Source organism: Strix uralensis, chromosome 7 (genome assembly GCF_047716275.1).
Source record: "Strix uralensis isolate ZFMK-TIS-50842 chromosome 7, bStrUra1, whole genome shotgun sequence".
NCBI classification, from domain to species: Eukaryota; Metazoa; Chordata; class Aves; order Strigiformes; family Strigidae; genus Strix; species Strix uralensis.
Genome location: NC_133978.1, coordinates 18,925,791 through 18,947,732, shown reverse-complemented (window position 1 = coordinate 18,947,732; position 21,942 = coordinate 18,925,791). Strand labels below are relative to the sequence as shown.

At 42.2% G+C, this 21,942-nt stretch overlaps 1 long non-coding RNA gene across 3 annotated transcripts in view; it reads right to left on the bottom strand.

Annotated features, from left to right (window-relative positions):
* Window positions 1–289: 289 nt before the first annotated feature.
* The window catches only part of LOC141945870 (uncharacterized), a 124,922-nt gene continuing 103,269 nt past the window's right edge, over window positions 290–21,942 (bottom strand). The window contains exon 4 of one of the 3 annotated variants that reach the window (XR_012629657.1): window positions 290–632. This is a non-coding gene — a long non-coding RNA (uncharacterized LOC141945870). Of the gene's footprint in view, window positions 633–18,511; window positions 18,600–21,942 lie in introns of those variants that run through there. The other 2 variants (XR_012629655.1, XR_012629656.1) reach the window with 2 other exon arrangements.

Genomic DNA, 21,942 nt, shown 5'->3' with positions numbered 1-21,942 from the left:
GTTTTAGAGATGTGGCTGTTTTAGAGTCACCATGCACACTTTGTGAATTAAATTTATATATACTTGTTTGTCCACCTGCTAACAGACCAAACCTCACAGAAATTTATCTGATTGCCAGAGACAAGGAGCCAGCCTCCTGCATATGCAACGCCTTTCTGGAGCTAAAACTTTGTTAATTACAAAGTGTATAGCCAGTACAATAGAAAGTGTTGTATTAAATGAAAAGGATACTTAATATCAATGGTTTCTGGTTGTCCCAAGTCTACCATTCCACCACTTTAGTAAAATGTTTTATTCAAACACACAACGCACAGTTCCTCTAGCCTTAGGCTAGTGCAACGAGACCCAGCAACAATGACATGCAGAATTCAAGTTTCCAGCATAACTTCTCCAAATGCTAGAACAGGCTGGCAGTCAACAACGTCCTGCACGTGCTGGGCCTGTGTGGAACCCTGTCCATGTAAGTTGCTTCTGGAATTGATTTAGCTTCTGGAACTATTTTAGGAACAGGAGCAGAAGACAAGCGACGTGCAGGACTTGCCTGCAGCTTTCAGGACCACCTTGGAAGCACATGTGCCCTTTGGGAATGATGCTTGTGGGAACTTATCCCCATGTGAGTCCATCCAGCACAACTGAAAGGGAAGAGAAACAGTGCTGAGTACTTAGTCTGTGAAGGCCAGCCGGTAATGTATATGGGACGTTTTGTGATAGTAAAGATTTAAGAAGCAGCAAGGAAAAATATGCAAGCTACATACAGTTGAAACAGATGTGGGATATCTGAATGGAAGGCAAGGAAAGTGAAAAATTTCAGTGACTACAAGAACAGTCCTGCTACTACTGACTCAAAAAAATGAAAGGCCACTGTGGGAGAAATAGCAATGTATTATCAATGCAATTTAGCATTTATAAAACAAGCATCAGTATGGCAAGATCTCAAGTCCTACAGACAGCAGTGAAAAGGAAACGTCATCAGGAGATCACAGTACATAAATCCATGAAAGACAGTCCAAACCAAATGGCTTCAGACTTCTTCCTTAACAGTCAAAAAATGTTAGTAGAAAGGAAAGTAGGAGAGCCTCAGCTGAGCTTCATGTTGTACTGGAAGAGTTTTGATCACCAGTCACATATATGAGATACTCAGGTGTCCTCAAGAAAATGTTGCCCAGAGACACCTGGGGTCTGCAGTCACCCTGGCCCTGTGGCAGTGCTGCCAGGCCTGACCGCGAAGGCAGCGGTGCACGCTCACTGCAAAGGTCACTTACCTGTAACCCTGCCTAAGGCTGGGTAACTGGACACATAAATCCCTCCCAGGTGTAAAGACCCCACTCGCCAAGATCTCTAGACTGCCTGAGAATTAAAATCACATCCACAACAGTCATTTTAGACTATTTAATCCTGTGGTTTAATTATCTAAGAAAACACTTTCAGTTTAAGGGGTTATGAACTACCCACATTGCAAAACTATATTCCTTTCAATCAGCTTCAGCTGTAGGTCTGTGTGTCTTACTCTTGACATTGCAACTTCTGCTTTTTTTTGTGTTCTGAGCCCATAAAACCCTCTTTGGGCTCATTTACCAGTGTTCCCTTGTTTAAGTCTAACCTTATAATAGGATCTTGAAGCAGGTGACCCTGCCTTTTCATCATAAATCATCTCTACTGAATGGTTATTGTGCCTTCTTGGAGGTAAACAGAACTCTTTGGAGATGGGCTACTTACTTGCACAGGACAGCAAGTATTTACATAGTGATGTACAACAAAATGAGATAATAAGAGAGTTGCAGTAATGAGTCATGCCTGGACATCATTACATAGGCAGACCTCCTAATCCAGGCATAAAACTATTTAGAGAAAGGGCTCAGAAGAAATTTATCTCTCCCTTTTCTGTGTCGTTTACCTCAATGGAGAAATCAGAAACCATCATTCAGATTCATTTTACTAGGTTTAAAGAGATTTTTGGCACTTATGAAATTATCTCTATCACTCAGTATTTTTTAGCTATTTAAAGGAGAATTGACAGATATCCATGAACATATTTGAGGAAAAGACCTGATTTATACAAGATAGCCAAGTACATATTTTAAAATTAAATTTCTAAGAATCTATTTAAAACAGTCTTTTAATATTACATGTAAAAAGGAGGGGGAAAAACACAAGGCAAAATGTGGATGCATACCCCATAATCCCACCATAATTAAGTAATTTTTCCTGAAAATTACTGCAAATTTAACATCAGGCTGGGCTAGCTATGAGGTACTCATTCTTTTTGTGTCCATCTCAGAAAGCTTCTAATGCAAAAGATTTACAGGCATGAGGATGTACTACAACAAACAAACCAACCTATCTCAATTACTAATTTCTTGTATTTTTCAGAAAATAATTATGCTATACTGTGTTGGTATATACACTGCAACAGAGGAGAAATCAAAGACCCCAAAGCATATCTTTCAGCACCCAGGAGAAGTCTGCTGTGAATTAAGGTTTTCGAGGCTGAAGGTGCCACTTTCTTCTGTCATGTGTCACGCTACAGGCAGGAGAACCTCTAACTGCTGGTTTTAGCAGTTTGCCTAGATAACCTTTACTGAAAGCTCAACCTCCACAAAGGGTATCTCTATAGGGTCCCTCCAAATAGCTACTAGGAGGGTAATAAGGGAAAAATCAACATGCCTATGTATTGAGAAAAAAAAGAAAAAATACTCCAAAGATACCTAAAGTAAAAAGAGACAAAACTCTGGGAACTGGAGGTGGTGGTAAGGGAAGTATTTACTTAATTTCTCAAGTAATGACTCCACTGTTAATGAGCACAGGAGGTGTAAAGAGTCAGACTAGATCTGATGGGGAGGTAGTTCCAGCATTAGAGGAATTATTGAAACAACAAGCCCACAGTTTGCACTTGAGAAATAAAGTTGATCATGGTTACTGTAATTACACAAGCACACACTGCCCCCAGAAGGCAGCATCCCACACTTTTCCACTCTTGCTTTTTTCTGATGCTTCTCATTTGCCCACACTAACATTTATTGCAGATGCATGTCAAGTGATGCTCCAGTGGAAAAAATATCCCAGCTTCATGTATGAAGTGACGGACTCTTAGCTGGTCATTACTATTCACAAGTAAGAAGGGCAACAAGGACAGCCAAGTATATGGAACACCGCTCTAACAGAGAAGATTAAGTAAACTGGGACTTCCAGAGAAGATTAAGTAAACTTCCTCCAAAGGAAACAAATGAAAGCAATGTAAAACTTGCATATAAAATAACAAGGGGATTCAGAGGAAGAAAGAAGAGAAGGCAACTGTGTTAAATGCCATAAACATATACTTTCCATTAGGAAGCTAGTCCTGGTATTTTCCCCTGGAATTCACCAAGCCAGGTAACTTCAGACTTGCTAGGTATCAGGCTAATATGTCTTAGAACAACAGGGTGACATGGTCCTCCAGAGTTCCTCACATCCCTGCTGCCGCCCTGGGCTTCCCAAAAGTACATCAGGACCAGTCTTGCCTACAGAAACACACTCCTCCCAAGCAGTCCGCCCTGACCTCTACCAACTCATAAGCAGCACTCACAACCATTCCCACCCCGGGGCCTGAGCCCTGGGGGATGAGGGCAGCGTGGGCTGGGCTGGTACTTCCTGAAGGAGTTGGGTAAAATCTCATAATCCCGAGCAGGGCTCCGAATGCTCCCCCCGGCTGTCAGCTGGGCCTGCACAAACTGATCACAGCCCTCAGCAGAGGTAATGCAGCCCCTGAGAGAACTGAGGGAACCCATCCTAAGATATCAAAGTGCCTGCCACCTTCAGAGTAATTTTTTGCACGATTTTCTCACTTGGTTTATATTTATTGATACATCCTTTTCCTCTGAAGCCTGAGGGAGCTTTAAAGCCTTTTCCAACCTTCCCCTCTGCAGAACACACACATATCTGCCGTAATGCAATTCTCTTTGCCATTTCCTAACCGGCTCAAAATGTTAAATCCTGGTCCCACGAGAGGCTTTGCTGTAAACAGGCCGTGTGCTTTCATAAACACACTGTTGGGTAACAGCACAAGCAGCGAAGGGGAGTGACCCGGGGGGGTGTCTGACACGCGTGACCCGGGGCGAGAAAGACTACAGCGCTCTGAGAAGCCCAACAGCAACTACCTTCCGTACACCTGGAGGAGTGATGGGAACACTCGGACGCGAGTGCGAGGCCCACTCGATCCCGGACAGCAGGGCAGCACGGCGGGGAGGGGCGGGGCGGGGCGACGGGGAGCGGGGGGCCGGGCCGGGCCCGGCGGCGGCCGCCAGGGGGCGCCCCCGGCCGGTGCCGCCTCCCGTCCGCCGCGGCCCGCGCTGGGCGGCGGGAACCCGGGAACTCGGGAGTCCGGGGCCGGCTGGGCCCGAACCCCGAAGCCCCGCCGGGCCCCTGGACTCGGCGGGCTGGCACCTGCCGGCGCTGGCAGACTGTTTTCTGCCTGCTGCTCAGGTGTGGCCAAAGCCACAAAAGGAGTTATTTTTACGGGTAAGGTGTTCAAAATCATACAGGGCGGAGACGTTTTTGAGCTGTACTTTGTGTCCTTATCAGTCTATGACATTTTACGCAAAAATTTTAAGGGCAGAACCTGTTCAAACTCGTTCAAACATTTACACTGACAGATTTAAAATGAGATCTGTGGGTTTAAGCAGGCTGCACAAGTTACGTCGGTTTGGATTTTCTGCTATCCTAACAGCAGCTCAAGATTGCTGTAAATCTAAAACCCAAGCTCTACCCCAGCGCAGCCCCAAGCACAGCCCGCGGCGCAGAAGATACCTCAGGCCCTGCCCAGCCATAAGGTTTGGTACGGCTCTGAGGTGTATGAGGAACCGTCTGGCTGTGGTGCTTGCCTTCCTCCAACAAATCACCGCCCTTCGCAGCCCAATTCCTGCAGCACCCTGGCAAGTAATCAACAGATCCAATCAAAATTGGGATCTGCAAGACACTTAATTGCAAACTCAACACGAAAGAGGACTTGATCAAAGAGCAAAGGGATAATACACCATGAAACACGGCACATTTCTGTGGCAACATCCAGTTTAAACGTAACGCGGGCTGTGAGAGATCATTCTTGAAAAGTTATTTCCAAATAAAGGATCTGTTTGTGAACTAAGGTACCTTGCAAGAGTTGGGACCAGTAAGACAAGACCCACGACATTAGACAATTTACATTTGTAAATATGGGCCTGAAGCTGTCAGATTTTCAGTTGCTTGCTGCATAGTGGCCTCAGACGAGCCCTACGCTTCTTGCTTCTCTCTCTTCATTTGCAAGATGATGATAGCACTTATCTCTCCTATAAGTCACATACTGGGCTATGACTGACAACTGGTATATAAAGAATGAAGACTTGTTAACAGTCACTGAAGTTATGCCAACTAACAACCCCGCAAATTCATTCTGTTCTTGCTGTGGGTGTATTCATTTAGCTAATGAATATCAGTGTGTGGGATTAACCAGACAAACCTGTAGCCAGTGAGAAATGAATACTATGCAGGGTGTGTATCCCTCTCAGCAATCCATGATTAATACTTGTTTCTACTAGAGTTTATGCTTTTCATAAACTCCAGAACAATAAGCCCCAGTTTGCTCAGGGGACTTAATTTTTCTAAATACCATACTCTGGAGGTTGTGGCTCCCTAGGTGGCTGACAAAGGACACACAAAAAATTGGGAGAAAATCGCTTCCGCTGCGTTGAACCTAAACGTGCATCCCCATTGCAAACAGGAGGAGGGGCTGTTGTTTGCAGTTTAGAGTTCCCAGGGCTGTTTGCCATGGCCAAGGGAAATGTTTGCTACATCTGTAATATGTTACGTGCCGTTGATTTTAATTGCTTTTCAAAATGTGAAGACAGCTGTGATATTTGGAAGAGGCGGGTGAACTGCACTAATAATCTCTGTTCTGTAGCAGATCTAGTCCACACTGTGCCATGCCGCTTTTCAGCAAAATTCTGCCAGTACCCTGGGGAGTGGGGAAGGAAAGGAAGGATCTTAGGCATGCCCTACACAGCCAAAGAAGTGAGCTTGATTAACTGTTTATCGTGGAGCTGCCTAAACAGAGGTCTATGTCCTTTCTTATCAGAACCTACAGTAAAAGCAACTAGCTCTAGTTACACGGCTATGGAGCTACTACAGTATGCCTTGTTGTGAGTAAAAGCAACACTGAACATCATATTTGGCAAAAGTTATTTGGTCCAGTTGAGAACTGTCTTGGGAATTAGTGACTTAGTACTTGCATTAGGAATGGGTAACCAGGAATGCACCTTGGTTGAGGGCTTAGGGGGGTTCTTCAAATCTTTGGGAACACTCCAGTTCCAGTCTAATGTCCATCTGGAGGCTGTTCCCAAAAGGTTTTAGATCCCGGTCCCAGCTGATGATGTATGAAGGAAATTCATTGCTTCCTTCCGCTGGGCAATTGGTATTCTGGGACTTTGACTCACCTAGAAGTGGGTGGGAGGTGCAATGGGGGTGCTGATTACAGCTGGGTGCTCTTGAGTGATGGGAAATGCTGCAATTTGCTTCATCCAGTCCCTTGGAATCCAAGTGCATAGTCTTCTTCCTGGGGCTTGTGTAGAGTCTCAGCCCCAAATGTGGAGTGTGTTTTTCACTAGCAAGAGATGAGCCAAATGAGAATGACATGTCAGTGGGTTAGGAAGCTTTGCCTCAGAAAAGCTGTACTGCACAGACCCCACAGCCAGCTTTTTTTTGCAGCTGTGAGCAAACCTAGCACAAAAATCAGAAAAAACACCAGCAAGGCAACTGTGGAAACTGGTAGATTCAAACAGAGCAACAGAGCAAAGCTACTGCTTTCATTCTGTCACTCCCCGGTAACCAGATGCTTTCAATAAAACTGGATGTAAACATGATTTTCAATCATGGATACCAATTTCTATTTCTTCATAAGAGTTAGGTGTGAATTCTCTGTATGCAAGTTGCTTAGCGCAAACTGCTGAACCAGAAGTTACTTATCTATTTAGAAGTACAAATGGGTAACAAACACAGACTGATTTTTCCCAGTAATTTCAAGGCAAGCTGTGGATGTTGAGTATCTCTGGAGAAAAAATAAATGTAAAAATATCAGTCTGCTTTCATGTGCCAAATATTAATTCTTGGAAGACTGACCTCACACATGCTGGGTCACCTCTTGTTTGACCTCTCTGAGACCTGTTTTCCTCCTCTGGATTATGTAAATAATAATGATATTTCTCCTTTTAATTTGGCCAAATAATAATATGTTTATACTAGATATGATTAATTGCTGTTCTCACACATCAGGAACGGGTAAATCATTCATTTCACCATTTTTAAAGATTTTGGCTTTTGAACTGTTTTAATTTGACAAAAAGGTTGTACTGAAAAAATCCAAACACTTGCAGTTACATACCTTGCTGAAATTACAGCCAAAGCCATAGCCTTACTGACATGAACATTATGAATAAACAGGCACTTCAGATTTCTTTGCATAAACAACTAGACGCAGGTCTGAACAAACAGAGACAAGTCTGTGCCGGCCACCTTCACCACCCAGTCCCAGATGCCAGTGCAACACGGGACTGTGCAAGTTCTACCTGCCAGGGCCCTGCCTGCACCTCCCCTGCCCCAGGGTTTAGCCGCCTGTGCTCCAGGTCTGGGATGATGGTGCTCGGCTGTAGTCTGGGTTCAGACTGGGAAACTGGGGCCTGCCTCTGAAGCTGAGACCCTTGGCCTTGGTCCTTGACCAAGCTGTGTTGAGGTTAGCCATGTCCCTGGTCTCCTACCTCCCTGCCCCACTGACCTCCTGGCCTGACCTCGGACGTGCCACTGCAGGCTCACCTGGCAGCTGGGTGCTTGGCTGAGGCTGGTTACCATCCCTGCTCCTGCCCTGCCCACCATGCCGGCCAACTGTGCTCCAGCCGGTGCGGGCACAGCCCTGCCTGCCCGGGGGTGAGTCCCTGCTGCCAGCTGGCCTCCTGCTGCTCCCTGGCACCCCAGGTGTCAGAGCAGCCCTATTCCCTTCTCACAAAGGGATCAGAAATGCAAGAAAAAGGTTTCCTAATTACTTTTTATCCTGGACAAACAAATATATTTGACTGTTTTGTGTGAGCAGAAGCCCCTCCTATGCCTATGATGACCTAGCTTAAAACCTTATTGTGAATTGATCCAAAAATTTGTGTTTAGATGGAAAATTTTCCCCGAAACTCTGCTCTCACAAGGCAGCTGCCTAGCTGATCCTCACCAATGAACTAACTAGATCTGGGAAATACACAACGAAACTTCCTGTAATCTAAAATGGAGACTGCTGAGTGCTTTCAGCACACATAGGTACCACCAGCTCCTCACTGCACACAGCTAGCTGGTGTGCTGCAGAGGTCTGTAGGGGTGTAGTGTGTACAACCCCTGACTCACCGAAACAGTTCAAGTCAGTCTGAAACAAACCTGCCCATTACACTGGTAGGGCTCACACACTGCCCTGGCATCTGGGCCATATTGGCCTGCCTTTGTTAAGGCAGATGAAGCAATGCTAATGAACACCAACCAACATTCACCTTGTGTCATCCAACCCCAGCTAAACACACTCAGGAGACAACATAAAGTTGTAACTCACTGTTGTAGGCAATGCATCGTATACTATCTAAAGAAGAAAAGGCAGGCAGAAAATCCTTTTCACTGGCTCAATAAGGAGATACTTGTCACTCTACTCTGTAGAGGTAAGATTCAAAACAAATCTACTACCAGCTAACCGTTTAGACATAGACACTTCGAAATGTTGCTTCACTTAGCTTGTACTTTTTGAGGGAAGGCACTGGGTCCTCTGCTTGTCTTGTGTTTGTACAGTAACTAGAACAATGGGGCTTTGATCTATAACCAATGTTCTTACAGCTATTCAATAGCTGAAGCATTTAAGAGGTATCAGAAAATTGCCCAGTGCAACTAGCAGATAACCTCACTGGTTGTCACAGGACAGACTAAAGATGAGATAGGACAAAGGCAATAACTTTGAAAGAAAGGTAGAGGCAAAATGGTAGGATAGTTTTGTGCTGTGCCTACACCCTACGTAATCTGAATTAAGAAAGCAAGCTTTTGAATAGTTGTTCTGTTTTAAAAAACAGACATTAATTACCATATTAACCTATAGGGAGAATGATGGAATCTAGAATGACCTTTTTTTTTCCAAGTAGTTTAACTTTAAAAAAAGCTTCCTTTTGGGTAAATACAGTAGTCAAGAATGAAAAATTTACAATTATTAATGGTGTAACCCAAAGCAAAAAATACATTATTTCAGGCCCATATGTACCTGTAATACACTGAAATAATCTCAGCCATTGCATGATGATTGATTGCTGAGATTTTCCATATTACTAGTTACACTCCGATTTACTAATTTTCTATACGTATACATTTATAACACATTTGGGCATTTCTGAGGCCGAACATTTTGTTTCCAGTGTCTTCTCTAACTACTCATAGTTGAATGATGTGACCAATTAAAAATGGATGACGCTGCATAGGGTATTTCCATTATGTCTTCAGGCTGTGCCTAATAGCACTGTTTTTCTTACTACAAATTATTTTGGTTTCCTTGAAGAAGTCCAGTGACAGAGATGAAAACAAAGATTAAATTATCCAAACACAGATGCTCAAAAGCAAACACACAAGAACTTCAGTATAAGGATCCTTAGGAAAGTAATGCCTTAATTTTCTAGAGGACAAATATAAAGAATATCATATCAAGGGGACATGCTGAGCCTCAGGTTTTGTCCCTGGTTATTGAAGGAAGCCACTTCATAAAATCCTGTTTCTTAAAATGACCAATTTTCTCTGTGAAACAGTGACAGGCTTTTTGTCTTGTTTCATCACTTGGGAAGGCACTCCAGACCAATAGCTGTGATTGTCAGAGAACTTCTTTCAATTTCCAGCCCAAACTCACAACCACTGGACACTGTCTGTATAGTCTGTTTCAGGGGTTCACCTATGTGACATTTCTTGAATAGCTTCTGCCATGTAAATGCCAACGGAGATGTACATCTTTTCCATCCAGTCACCTTTGTGACCATTTGCTGCCCAGCTCCCTGCAAACTCACCTATACATACCCTTGTTTTCTGCTTTTTGTTTCCTTGGATCCTCTGGTCTTGTCTTTGTATTTTTTAGCTTTTTGCCTGAGTAAACACTGCATACAGTGTTAGCAGATTCACCACCTATGTGCAAAGGAAGGAAGGAAACCTCCTCGCAGCCTTTAGCTGTAGGCTAGGCCTTCATCCTCCTTTCACAGACGAGAAGCTGCAGATGACATGGCACATGAACAGCATTCAGCTGGGAAAGAGATCTTCGTCTCAACAGATGGACACTTGTTGGGCCTGACAGCTAACATTTCTGATTATTAACAGCGTTTGCAGGTACCCACATTAAAAGATCATGTTTTAACATGTTGATTCAGGAAATTAATTTGCATACATTTGAATAGATTTCATTGGCACTGAAAATAAATAATATCTCTACAAAACATCACAAGAATCATAAGAACAGACAAACCTTAAATTAGTGGGCTGAAAATTTTAAATAACCCGACAGTAATGAAGGTGTTTACAGCCAACATGTGAGTCAGTGGCAAAGCTGGTAGTAAAACTTAGCTTTGCAACTCATGAATCAAGGGTCCCTCCAAGGCATAAAACTGGCCTCTACACTAAAGCACTTTATGTGTGTTTTCAGGGTGAGGGAAGAGATTGGAAACTGTGCTGATAACCTAACTCTCAGTTACCAGTCAGGTCAAAAGGCAGGATGCCAAACAGGGTAGCTCAAATACTTTCATCTATGATGACACTTCTAGAGGCATGTGAAATCTGTAACTGTCTTAACAGATTCTGTAACAGACTAGACCTCTCATTATCCAGGCAACCTGAGTAGGTGTCATTTGTAACTAGGTATCTGTGAATTTCCCAGCTGATCAAAAGCAATTTTGTTATTAGCTCCTCAGCATTCCCTCTTTCTTGTCTTAGCCTGAAGAAAAGGAAAACCCCATACTAGCACACAGGAGAGCAGGAAAACAGGCACAACAGAAAGCACAGCATTGCTCAATGAATTGGGAAGGGAATGAGAATACCTGTCTCATAACTTTTTGTTTACAAGGTCCTTCCTCCAACACTACTTAGAGAGGGTGGTGTATGTGCCCTGCTTTTCCAATTATCAGGCACCAGGTAACCAAGGAGTAGATTCAAGCAGGAAGTTGAGGAGGGTAATTTTTAATGTCAACTCTGTGTTTATGAATAGGATCCGTGTCCCCGTGTTTTGTCTAACTATAAGTTAAATTGTCACTTATAGGTATAAGTTAACTTTATATAAACCAGATTTTAAGTGACTGAATCTGTTTACACTTGAAGCTGCACAGCTTCATTAATTGGGTTCAGCATTCAGTTAAACTAACCATACCTTTCTGCTTACCAACCTTCTCCAATACAGATATCCCACAACAAAGTAAATCATCAAAATTGTAAAATGATTGAATACAGTGAATATGTTCTTTGTATACCCATGTCCTAAGGCACTTTCTGCCTTAGGAAAAGAAAAAAAGAACCGAAAAATACCTCACAATTCATTACGTATTAAAGAATTTCAATGACTCACTTGTTTTAAGAGTATGATCCACAGATGGTTGGTCAAATAGGTAGGCATTACCTTCTCAAAGGCTGATATGGTATGAAAAATTCCTTAATCACACTACTGTGGCTTCTGAATGCAGATGTTTTTTCAGCAGCCCAAAACGTTTCATTAGTTCTGTAGGAGCATGCTAACCCTCACCACAAAAAAATGGAAGGCCTGAGAACAGGTGTAAGGATAAATTAAGTAAATAAAGTTGTAAGCATCTGATCAGTTGAGCACAGAGACTGTGGTTTCTCCAGAGTCACTCGAGCCACTGTCAGTAAGAAAGCTGAAATGCAATATCACAGAGCATGTGAATCAGCACTGTCAAACACATTCACCTTTACACTGACAGTTGTGTACAAAGGTGCTAGCCTGCAGCCAGAGTTTTTCAGTCTCTGCAGAAGAAAAGGAATCATTGATCACTTTTCTCATTAGAGATATCCTTCCCCTATAATATTCAGGCTCGAATTTCAATTTCAGACACACTAAAGCACAAAGAGTGTTGATGTGTCTGAGTCCTATTTCCTTACAATTCCATTAACAGTTTTCAGGAATAGATTTGGATACATTATAAATTTAAATAAATCTATAATATATATAAAATATATTTTTTTACAATATATAAAAATAAATTTAAATAAATTATCTGCACCACCAACATTCTTCCCAGCAGAGTAGAAGGTGGGAGTAGACCTGGTCTTCTGGTTGATTTCCACCCACAGAACAGATGGAGAGCTCCAAATGTAGTTGGCACATTACCAGGTGTTCAGCATATTATGTTATACTGCTACTCTATATTCATGAAGTCCCAAATGTACTTGCAATACATCTGTATCTCCCCATCTGTAACAAACTAGCTCCTTGAAGGTTAAACACTACTTAAGGGAGGAAGGAGATAAGCCATCCTATAAAGGAAGCCTTTAATCAGCAATAAATACAATGAAGGAAAGTAAGATCATCCTGTTGGAAAGCAGTGTGAAAGGAAACATGGAACTATTTCCTCCTAAAACCACACACTCACCATGCTATTCTTTCCCTGGGCAAGTTTTCAGCTGCAGCTGCTAAGAGTCACATTATCAGTCACATTATAAGGTGAGATCAGCTCCTACTGTTTCCTATGGAACTCATGCAAAAACTTGATAGGAAACAAACTGAAGGCAAAGGCATTTGAAAAGTCAGGAGAGAGTTTCCAAAGATGCACCCGCATTTTGGAGCTTTTTTCCCAGCTGTACTCATGCCACAGACAACAGAAACCTATGCAAGCAAAGTAAGGCCACTTTACCAATTATTTCTGTGAGCAGTGCCAGAGAATTGAGCAGGAAATGCACTGAGAACTAGCAGGAGGAAAGGCCATCTTCCTGTTTAATAAGAATGCTGTCTGACACAAACACTTCATTCAAGAGCCTCATGGCTGCAGAGGTTAAAATGGAGACGGAAGGACACTGAATAACTTAGCGTTTGGCAAATTCACCTCCTGAACGTTGTTGGTTGCCAAAAAATTCATTCTGACTCACAAGCAGCCATATGTATTGTTCCACAAAAGGATATGAATATGTGTAGCACTTGCAATGATGGCCCTTAAAAGCAGTTAAAAATTTCCAGCAGTTTTATTAGATTTCTCTCTCACCTGAAGAAGAGTTATGGTTTGCAGAGGAGACCTTCTTAGGCTCTCTGAATGCCACTTGTTCAAAAAGACCTGGTGGGTGGCCTGCCTGGGAAAAAGAGAGCAAAAGCACGGAAGCGGAGGTGACCTGGTAATGTGTCAGCAAGGAGTGGCAGGCCTGAAAATTCAGTACAGAGCCAAAATGGGATAGAGGCATATAATCAAAGGCTACTTTGCTACAACAGTTCTGCCCTGCAGAGCTCTTTTTTTAAATCCTGTGCAGCAGGAACCCTGAGGAAACAGCATTTCACCTTCCCAGGGCTGATGCTTGGTGATTGACAGTGCTGTTGACACAACTGTCAGGTTATTTCATCACAGAATTTGGCCCCTTAATTGCTCAATTGAGTTCTTCACTATTTCAGAGAATGCTTGACTCTGAAGATCTGCACATGTGTTTGTCAAAGGGAACAAAACCAAGCCTATGTACTGTGGATTTTCATACTCTCCTCTGCTAGAAACATCTTTGGCTTTGCACATCTAAAACATCTTCTATCTTGGACAGCAGCATGCTCTTCACATAGTCATTAGTCAAACTCCACAGCATGTCTAGGTGGTAAGTAAGCTGTATAGTCCACTAAATGGATATGTACAGTGAGAAACCGAAAAATTCTGACTTACCTAAAGCAACAAAACAAGACGGTAGCAAACAATTTTGATCTAGATGGTAACATTTTCCTGCTTTGCTTGCTGTTACTTTTTTAGGTTGACTAGCAGAACTCTTCAACTCTGTATCCAAAACCAAATCTTTTCATTCCATACCTGTGGGAATTTCTCATTGTACACTGGCCAGGCTGGAAATCATAAGCTTTTTGCCATTAAAAAAAATCAGACTGTTATGTTTCAAGGAAGCTGTCTGCGTGTCACAAGTTTCTGTCTCCACTAGTTTCTGTCTCCACTATTTTCATGCTTTGAACAAAATTTTAAAATCACATCTAATGAGGATATGTCCCTTGCATCTGATAATTTATCACTTCCCTCGGATCCACACTCCAGCTGTTGATGTCTGCCTACATGAGGACTCAAGCATGCTAATGGTATTTGTAAGGGAGGCGAGATAAGTGGACAAGGCACACCATAAATGGCCAAGACACACCAATATAAAGCAGGGATCAAAGATGTATCTGCATGCCCTCAAAAGCTGGAACAGAGAAAAGATTTAAGAGCCCTTCTCTCTTACTGGCATGGGCACCAGGGTGGGAATGCCCACATTTGGAGTCCAGAAGCATTGCCACTCTTTATAAGTAAAGGAGCTCAGCCTAATTTTTGCTGAGAATTCACTGCTTGTTTTAATGTCCCCACAAACTATTTGGCACCAGCACAAAGGTTTCTTCAGACAGCTGTGGGATATTACTGAGCACTTCATGCTCCTAGCAATGCAGTAATTCCCTAACCACTGTATAATTAAGGGCTTTGTTGAGGTTCAGTGACATATTTGTGCATTTGAAGTGCTGCACCTTGTTTCATAGGTCAGAGTGACACGCACTGAGAAAAAAGCTTAATTTCTAGCCAAACTTTTATCTGCAAAGGTGGATTCTTTGATAGTGCTTCATAGCTGCTGGAGGTGTAGTCCATCCCCAACCTGCTCCACTTGTCCTCCCCTTGGAACACAACTATTCTCCGCGTTTGCTTTTAGTCACCATTAAAGCCCCGGTGCTCAGTTAGAGAACTGACTTGGCTCTCTTGAGATCAGAGCAGCTAAACATTGAGCCTTTTGTTCTCATTGCCCAGTGAAAAGAGAACGAAATTCCTGAGTGGATGATTCTATCTTATTTGATCACCGTTTATAATTTCTTCCTTTGTTTCCTGTCATGGATTTCCCTGGGAAAGAAACAAAGAAGCTTTCCCTGCCTGGTGTGTGATTTCCCTGCCCTTCTGCTGACAAGCCAAATGGTTGGTGCTGACTGGTTACAATATTACACTCTATGCAAAAGGCAAAGGGGAAATGACCTGTCAGCACCCAAATAATAAAACTTGCAACTGTCACATTTCACTCCTGATGACTTATTTGTATTTCTGTCTTTTTAGAGCCTTTTTCACCCTGGAAAATCCTAAAGAAATTTTAAAACACATTCACGAATTAAAGGCTGTTTCTACCAACTTTTTGTCATGCAGGTGCTTCATGAAAATTTGCACTTTAAAAATCATGGTGATGACTGACATGAATGTCTGCAGAGGCAAGCACCATTCTTCTATTCTAAGTAGTAAGTACATTTACCTAGTGCACCATATACATTGTCTGCAAGATAGGAGGTTACATCTGTAAAACAGGCATCAAGAGAGCTGATAAAAATTTTAAACAACCTGAGTGACAAACACAGGTCACCTTCAGATGCCTAACTTTTTGTTATAAGTGCCATTTCATGTTTCATGTCCCAGCAACATAAAGATATGAGGATTACTTGAGATATTATCAACCCTCTGCATTTTTCCAGTTCATCACTATGTGCTCCTTTCATGTACAGATGATATATCAGAAGATTTAAGGAATTCTGACTCAAGCTTTGATATATGTAGACAGAAAGATAAAATATTGTCTAAAAGGATTTTAGATGAGTTTTCCAAAAATCTTACATATAGAAAAAAATATTTTGTAATCAGAGACTGGCATGTTAAATAAAACTCATAAGGATGTATAAGACAGAAGCAATATTCTGGGCAAGTATGGGCATTCCAACCTGCTGGTATAGTAGAAACTATAGACTGACATTTCTACAGTGACTAAAATCCCTTGAGGCTTAATGTAATTCAACCTGCTTTTCTTAAGGAAGTATGTTCAGTGTAGGTTTTGGCAACATTTTATTTTTCACACATGATGAATTAACCAGCAAAACATCCTGCTCTTTCTCAAACAGATGAAATAAACTGTATGATTTTCCATGAGAGTTTTTCTCCTCAATAGAAGATATTTTAAAAAAAGAAAAGAGAAAAAAAGAAAACACAGAACAAGACCCAATCTAATCTCCATTGAAAACATGATGTTTGGTAGAATATTCATTCTCATGGGAACTGAAATGAGATACCAACTTCTAACAGGTTTTTTTGGGTGGGATTTTGCATATCCATTGTATCTGCAATTTTGGGTGTTTTTCATGAATATAAGTGCCCCCACTGACTAGGATGACTTAAAAACCTCAGTCACTCACTACTCCATGTCTTCTAGCCTATAAAAGAGGCTGGGTGAGAAAGACACATGGCTGAAACTCATGGCGTTCCCGGAAAACATTTCTGATTCTCTCACAGATGCTCTGCAAGACATGAGGCAAGTCAGCGTCAACCTGCTGCAAAATCTAACTCTGGACTGAGTTTATGCATCACCTTTCTATAAAATGAAGAGTGATGGTTTAGAATAGAAAGTCTTCAGGGCAAGGAGGGTGATTTAGCAAGTAGTTGTAAATTTCCTGGCATGTTGGAAGCCTGATTTCAGCATTGGCCTCCAGGCAAAATTTAAAGGTAACGCAAGAGACAATAATAAACTTTGCTGCAGCTTCCCTGTGGAGCACCTGGGTGCTACTGGTGATCTTTATCTGACTCTCTTGTCTGTTTGATGGCTACTGCATTGCTTGCAAAGTGCTAAGAGTTAAACTTAATAATGGTAGTTTCATATACCGACATGAAAAAAGTAAAATATTTCACATAAGTGATATCAAAACAGGTGTCAAAGGCCTCTGATCAAGCCCCACACATCTCCAGTGGAACAGTGCTACAGAATATGCAGTTGTTAATGGAATTTTTGAAGATCGTTCCAGAATAGGAGAGGCAAGAGCTGAAATTTTGCTTCCTCATCAGTAGTGACACTTGGATACGCAGGACTTGTTTCCATGCAAAAGAAGATGCTAAGCACTTAATATAATAATTTGCATGCTGGCCTTTTATTGTTTTGTCCTTCTTCTGTGACTCCTATTCTCTGGATGCATAAGTAATAAGTAATTTTTTCTGGGTCCTTGTACCATGAAAAAATCACAGCTCCCTTCCAAACAAGTTGTTTTGAAGTCATCAGGCAGAGTGAAGCTGAAAGAACAATGATGGCTGGAACCATAGGCTGAAAACACCTTTGAAACATGGTTGTACCCAGAAAAATGAGAAGACCTGGGTACTGTCATTCAAATAACTAGATCTGAACAGGTCTGAAAGAAAAGGCCAAAGATACGGCTAGTCCTGAATAACAGCTGTTCTAAAATATGTATTTCTGTCATACAGAAGAATTTCATTTTATGTTCTATGTCTGTAATATTGTTTCTTTTAACTGCAGAAGGGGTGGATAGAGTGATTCTGGTGTAAGACAGTGTATATAAAATCTATTGGTGTTCCAGTTTAAAATAAATGTGCTATACTGTTTTAAAATACCTGTCTATAAAGTCTTCATATTCTCTGCCATCCACTTTCAAAACAGACACAGCATATCCTCTTAAGTACAAGGAATCAAGAACTGTTGAGTAGATAATGATCTCAACATGAATGTGCTTGTAGCAGCAAAACCAGTTTCTATGCAGAGATGGACATTCTGTGGTGCTGCCATTGAATATTGTCATTTTCATGCAATTGCTAACATGGGAGTCTCCCCACCCTCTACTAGCTTGCTGAAAACAGAAGTCACATGATACTCAGATACTTAGTTGATTTTTTACTTATATTTCAAGATGTATCCCCTAGTTCAAGTCTGGGCCAAAAGATAATAAAACCCATGTCTTTTCAGATTTAGGAAATTAGTATGCTTTATCTTCCACTACAGAAGCCACTTTCTGTGTGACTTGTTCATGCAGCTCAGTGATCAGGCACTAGAAATATCAGGCACAAATGAATTCTTATTTTCTTTTGGTGACAGTCCCACCTACAAGCTGTGATCGCCATGCCTTTTCTGGGGTCACTGAAAGAGTAAGCCTTGATATCTGAGCCTTCATGGATGACGATATCGTATCCACACACACGCTCACGTTGCTGCACATTTCTGTTTTTTCCCTTAAGCTTTGGAAGCACTAATGAGAAGCTGAAGTGCTCTGCCCTAGCCAAGAGTATGTAAACCCCAAAGAGTTGAGGTTCTAAATAAGAAAGAAAAAGTAAAGAAAGTAGTGGGTGAAAGGAAGCACCAGTGGCCCAGTTTGATCAATGAGAATCAATTTGAAGAGATGTTAAAGGTCAGTTTCAAGAGGTACATATGCACAGCAAGACCTTCAGAGGTAGCTAGACTAGTTAAATTCCTGAACTATTCAGTGAAAGAGTTACCTGTGGGTAGGGTCAAGTTCCAAAACACAGTTCCTCTACATCCATAACTGGAGGCGAGATCTGAGGCAGGTTAAAATCAGAACACATCTCTTGCACCTGTGACAAACAGAAGCTTAATACAGTAACCAGCTTTGGAGATTGCTATTTGGTGCTGAGACTGGCTTTGTATAGCAAATACTCTGGCTGGCTAATTTTCTCCTGCTTCATTAAGCCACATCTCTTGCAGGACACAACCATTCTCTTCCTGGAGAAGACCCAGCATCTTTCTTCCTTAAGTGTTAGCAAGGTACAGTTTTATTATCAGAAAACATCTGGGCTCATGTGTATTACAGCATTGTTGCTATGGGCTAGCTAATCAAATCAATATACAATCCAAAAGGAGACCAGCAAAGTCTATTTTCTGGATATTTTGATGTGTGTTGAGTTCAAGTAAGAATCATCCCAGGTTCAAGATGGAAAATCCTAAGTACTCTTGGAATCCCTTGAAACTCTCAGCTTTCAACTATCTGTATTCCTTGTCCTATTAATTCTTGTATCTTCTTATCATTTCTCCTCACCTCCCCAACATCCTACAGATACTGGATATTAGCTCCAGCCACAGCTCTACAACTGTGGGTAAGCCTGACTGCCTTGACACCTTGCAAGAAGTCAGTGGGAGAGTCTGTCTCCCTCTTCTCAGCAGGCTCTGCTATCTCTGTACCACACCACCCATTAGTTCTGTTTCCCAGGGTGGCACCAACTGACTTGCTTTATATTTAGCTACAGCATGTCTCATGATGTTTCAGAATGTCCTCAGGTAAACTTACTAACTCCTCTGTCAATCCCATGAGTCAAGCCAGACTGCTTCTGCTGTCTCACATGCTAAAAAGGTTAGTCCTCAATAATCTTTTCTGATCAGAAAAGCCTGTGTATTAGAGGAGATGACCACGCCTACCTTAACACATCTGCTTGCTTGAGCTTTTCTCAGTCAAACAGCCAATAAGCCTCCAATAACCAAAGGAAAGGAATAGATGTTCCCACACAGAGCTGCAATTCCCTACACTGCAAAGAAAAACTGTATTATAAGGTCTTTTCTTCAGCTAGATCTGAGGACACAGGACGGACAGCCCAGAAGTCAGAATTAACTTCTCATTGCTAGGGTGTCTTCCACAGACAGCCAGAGCTGGAAGAAAAGATACAATCCCAACTGGTCACCAAGATATATCACGAGAGAAGGTGGGATCTGTCTAGTTTCCATTATATTACCATTGTCTTGTCTCCCCATAACCCTATAATCTCAGTTCTATTCACAGAGATACAGGTAAGATAGTGAGTAGCTTATCTTGGAAGTGCAATTTCCATGACACTAGAATTTGAACATTGCCAGGATCAAAGATCAGCTTGGCCAAATAGACTGAGCAATGTGGGCATCTGTGAGAGATCTGCTAAAAGGCAGCTGCAGCTGGGGAAGAGCTAACTTTCAGTAGGAAACAAAACCATGAAAAGCAGGTGTAAAACAGTAAGATATGACATAGAAATACAGGGAGGTGGACTTCCTCTCTCCTGGATGTGGATCACAGGTCATTTTTGTTTTCCCTTCAGCCACACCTTGCCTGTTTGTGTGATCCTTTCACATAACCAAGGAGGTAGGGGTTCATGAAAGGCAGGATATATGGGGCACAGTAGACTGGAGAAATGTAGTGAAATGTCTGTGGAGCAAGATAGAGGATAAGACCATATCCCTCCTTGATGGATCCATCCTGCTTGTTACCCTCCTCTCTCCATGTACTTCTTAGGGAGCTGGCTGGTGTGTCTATATCCAAACCAATCAATCTCTGCAAAAGCTAGCACGAGAATGTTTCTGCAAACCACTGTCCTGTTTTGTGTATGCGTCACCGAGCTCTGCTTTCATCACAGCCCACTTTCTTTCCAAAGAGCTCTCAGTTCCTCCAGTCCCAAGTGCTGACAATGATCTGCACTCTTCCCTGCTCATGCTCTGTGAATGTCTCCAGATTCACAAAACTCTTCAGCCCCCACATAGAGCCTTTGAGGAGTCCTTCCTCAAAGTTCACACCGCCTATTTAATTGTTAACTCCTCTCACCTTGATGCAGGGTGTATCTGCATTAGTACATGCTCATTATTTTATTCTTTACTTTCTCGTTTTGGTCATAACTTTCAAAATGGTTTCTGAAAGATTCAGCATCTCCGTTCCCTGTCTACCTTAATGGGTGCTTTGACTCGTGATGCTCAAACAGGCAAAAATCCCCTTGTAACACCCAGGCATGTTTTCACAATCATTCTGTCTGCCTGATGGGGTGTTGGGAAACATCTCAATTACAGTGTGCGCAAGTACTCTGTAAGAGCAAACGACTCCCAACTTTCTCTAATGTGTTAATAGGTCTACTATAGCTGTAAAAGGGAAAGAGCTCAACAGGAAAGGTAGACATGACCAGTTCCTTCCTTAGACAGTCTCATTGACTTCAGCTCTGCCACTCCGAGCCACCAAAGGCAACGGGGAAGGGAATTCAGGGGAAGTCAGCTGGGGCAATGAGCTGCACAATACCTGCACAACTTACATGTTGCAGAACAAGGCATAGGCCCAGGCAAGCCAGAGCATCACTCAGGCCTGTGAACAGCAACTGGGTGTTTCAAAGTCCAAAAATAGCTGCAGGCAGGTCTGTAGTGGTCATAGAATCACCTGCATGGTGTGGAGTGAGGAGGTCCCAGATTAATCCCTAGCTCATGAGACAGCAAGACAGCCTATGCAGGCTGATTAGGGCACACTTCTATTTCTCTCCTTGTTCAATAACAGTGTAACAGCAACAAATGTTTTCAAGCTCACTTTTTTACTAATTTTTTTTTCAAAGTAGGAAAAGAAGCATGTCGCATCTGTAATTTATTATGCCTCTCTCTCTAGCAAAAATTGGAATGACTCTAGAAAGCCACAGATTTGGTACAAAATTCAGCCCATCAAATATCTATAGTTTTGACAATGGATGGATTTCTGTAGTTTTGTGCTGGTTTTAGCTAGCTGCCAGAAAACAGCCCTGTGGTGAAGAATGGGCTTCTGGGTTGCAATCTCAAAGGCATCTGAGAGACTCAGGCTCTTCATTTTATCTCAGACTCCAGAGGAGTTCAGTGCAGGAGCACGCACTTGTGAGAGCACCTACTGGGAAGGTGGCCCTTTTTGCCCTGTGTTCTGAGATGCTGTCCTGAATTCTCAACTGAAATGTAAGACCAGAGAACTAAGGGTTCATTCAGGCTCTGCTACTGATTTCCTCCACAACCCTGAGAAGTGTTGTCCCTCCCGCCAATGTGTGCACCTGTAACATGGGAAGTATATAAACTTCCTAATGGCAGAGGTGGTGGGACTGAATTAATGAGTCTGTGAAGCACTGTGCAAAAAAATCAAGTATGCAGGACACTTTCAGAAAAAGAGTATACAGTTGCTACATCACT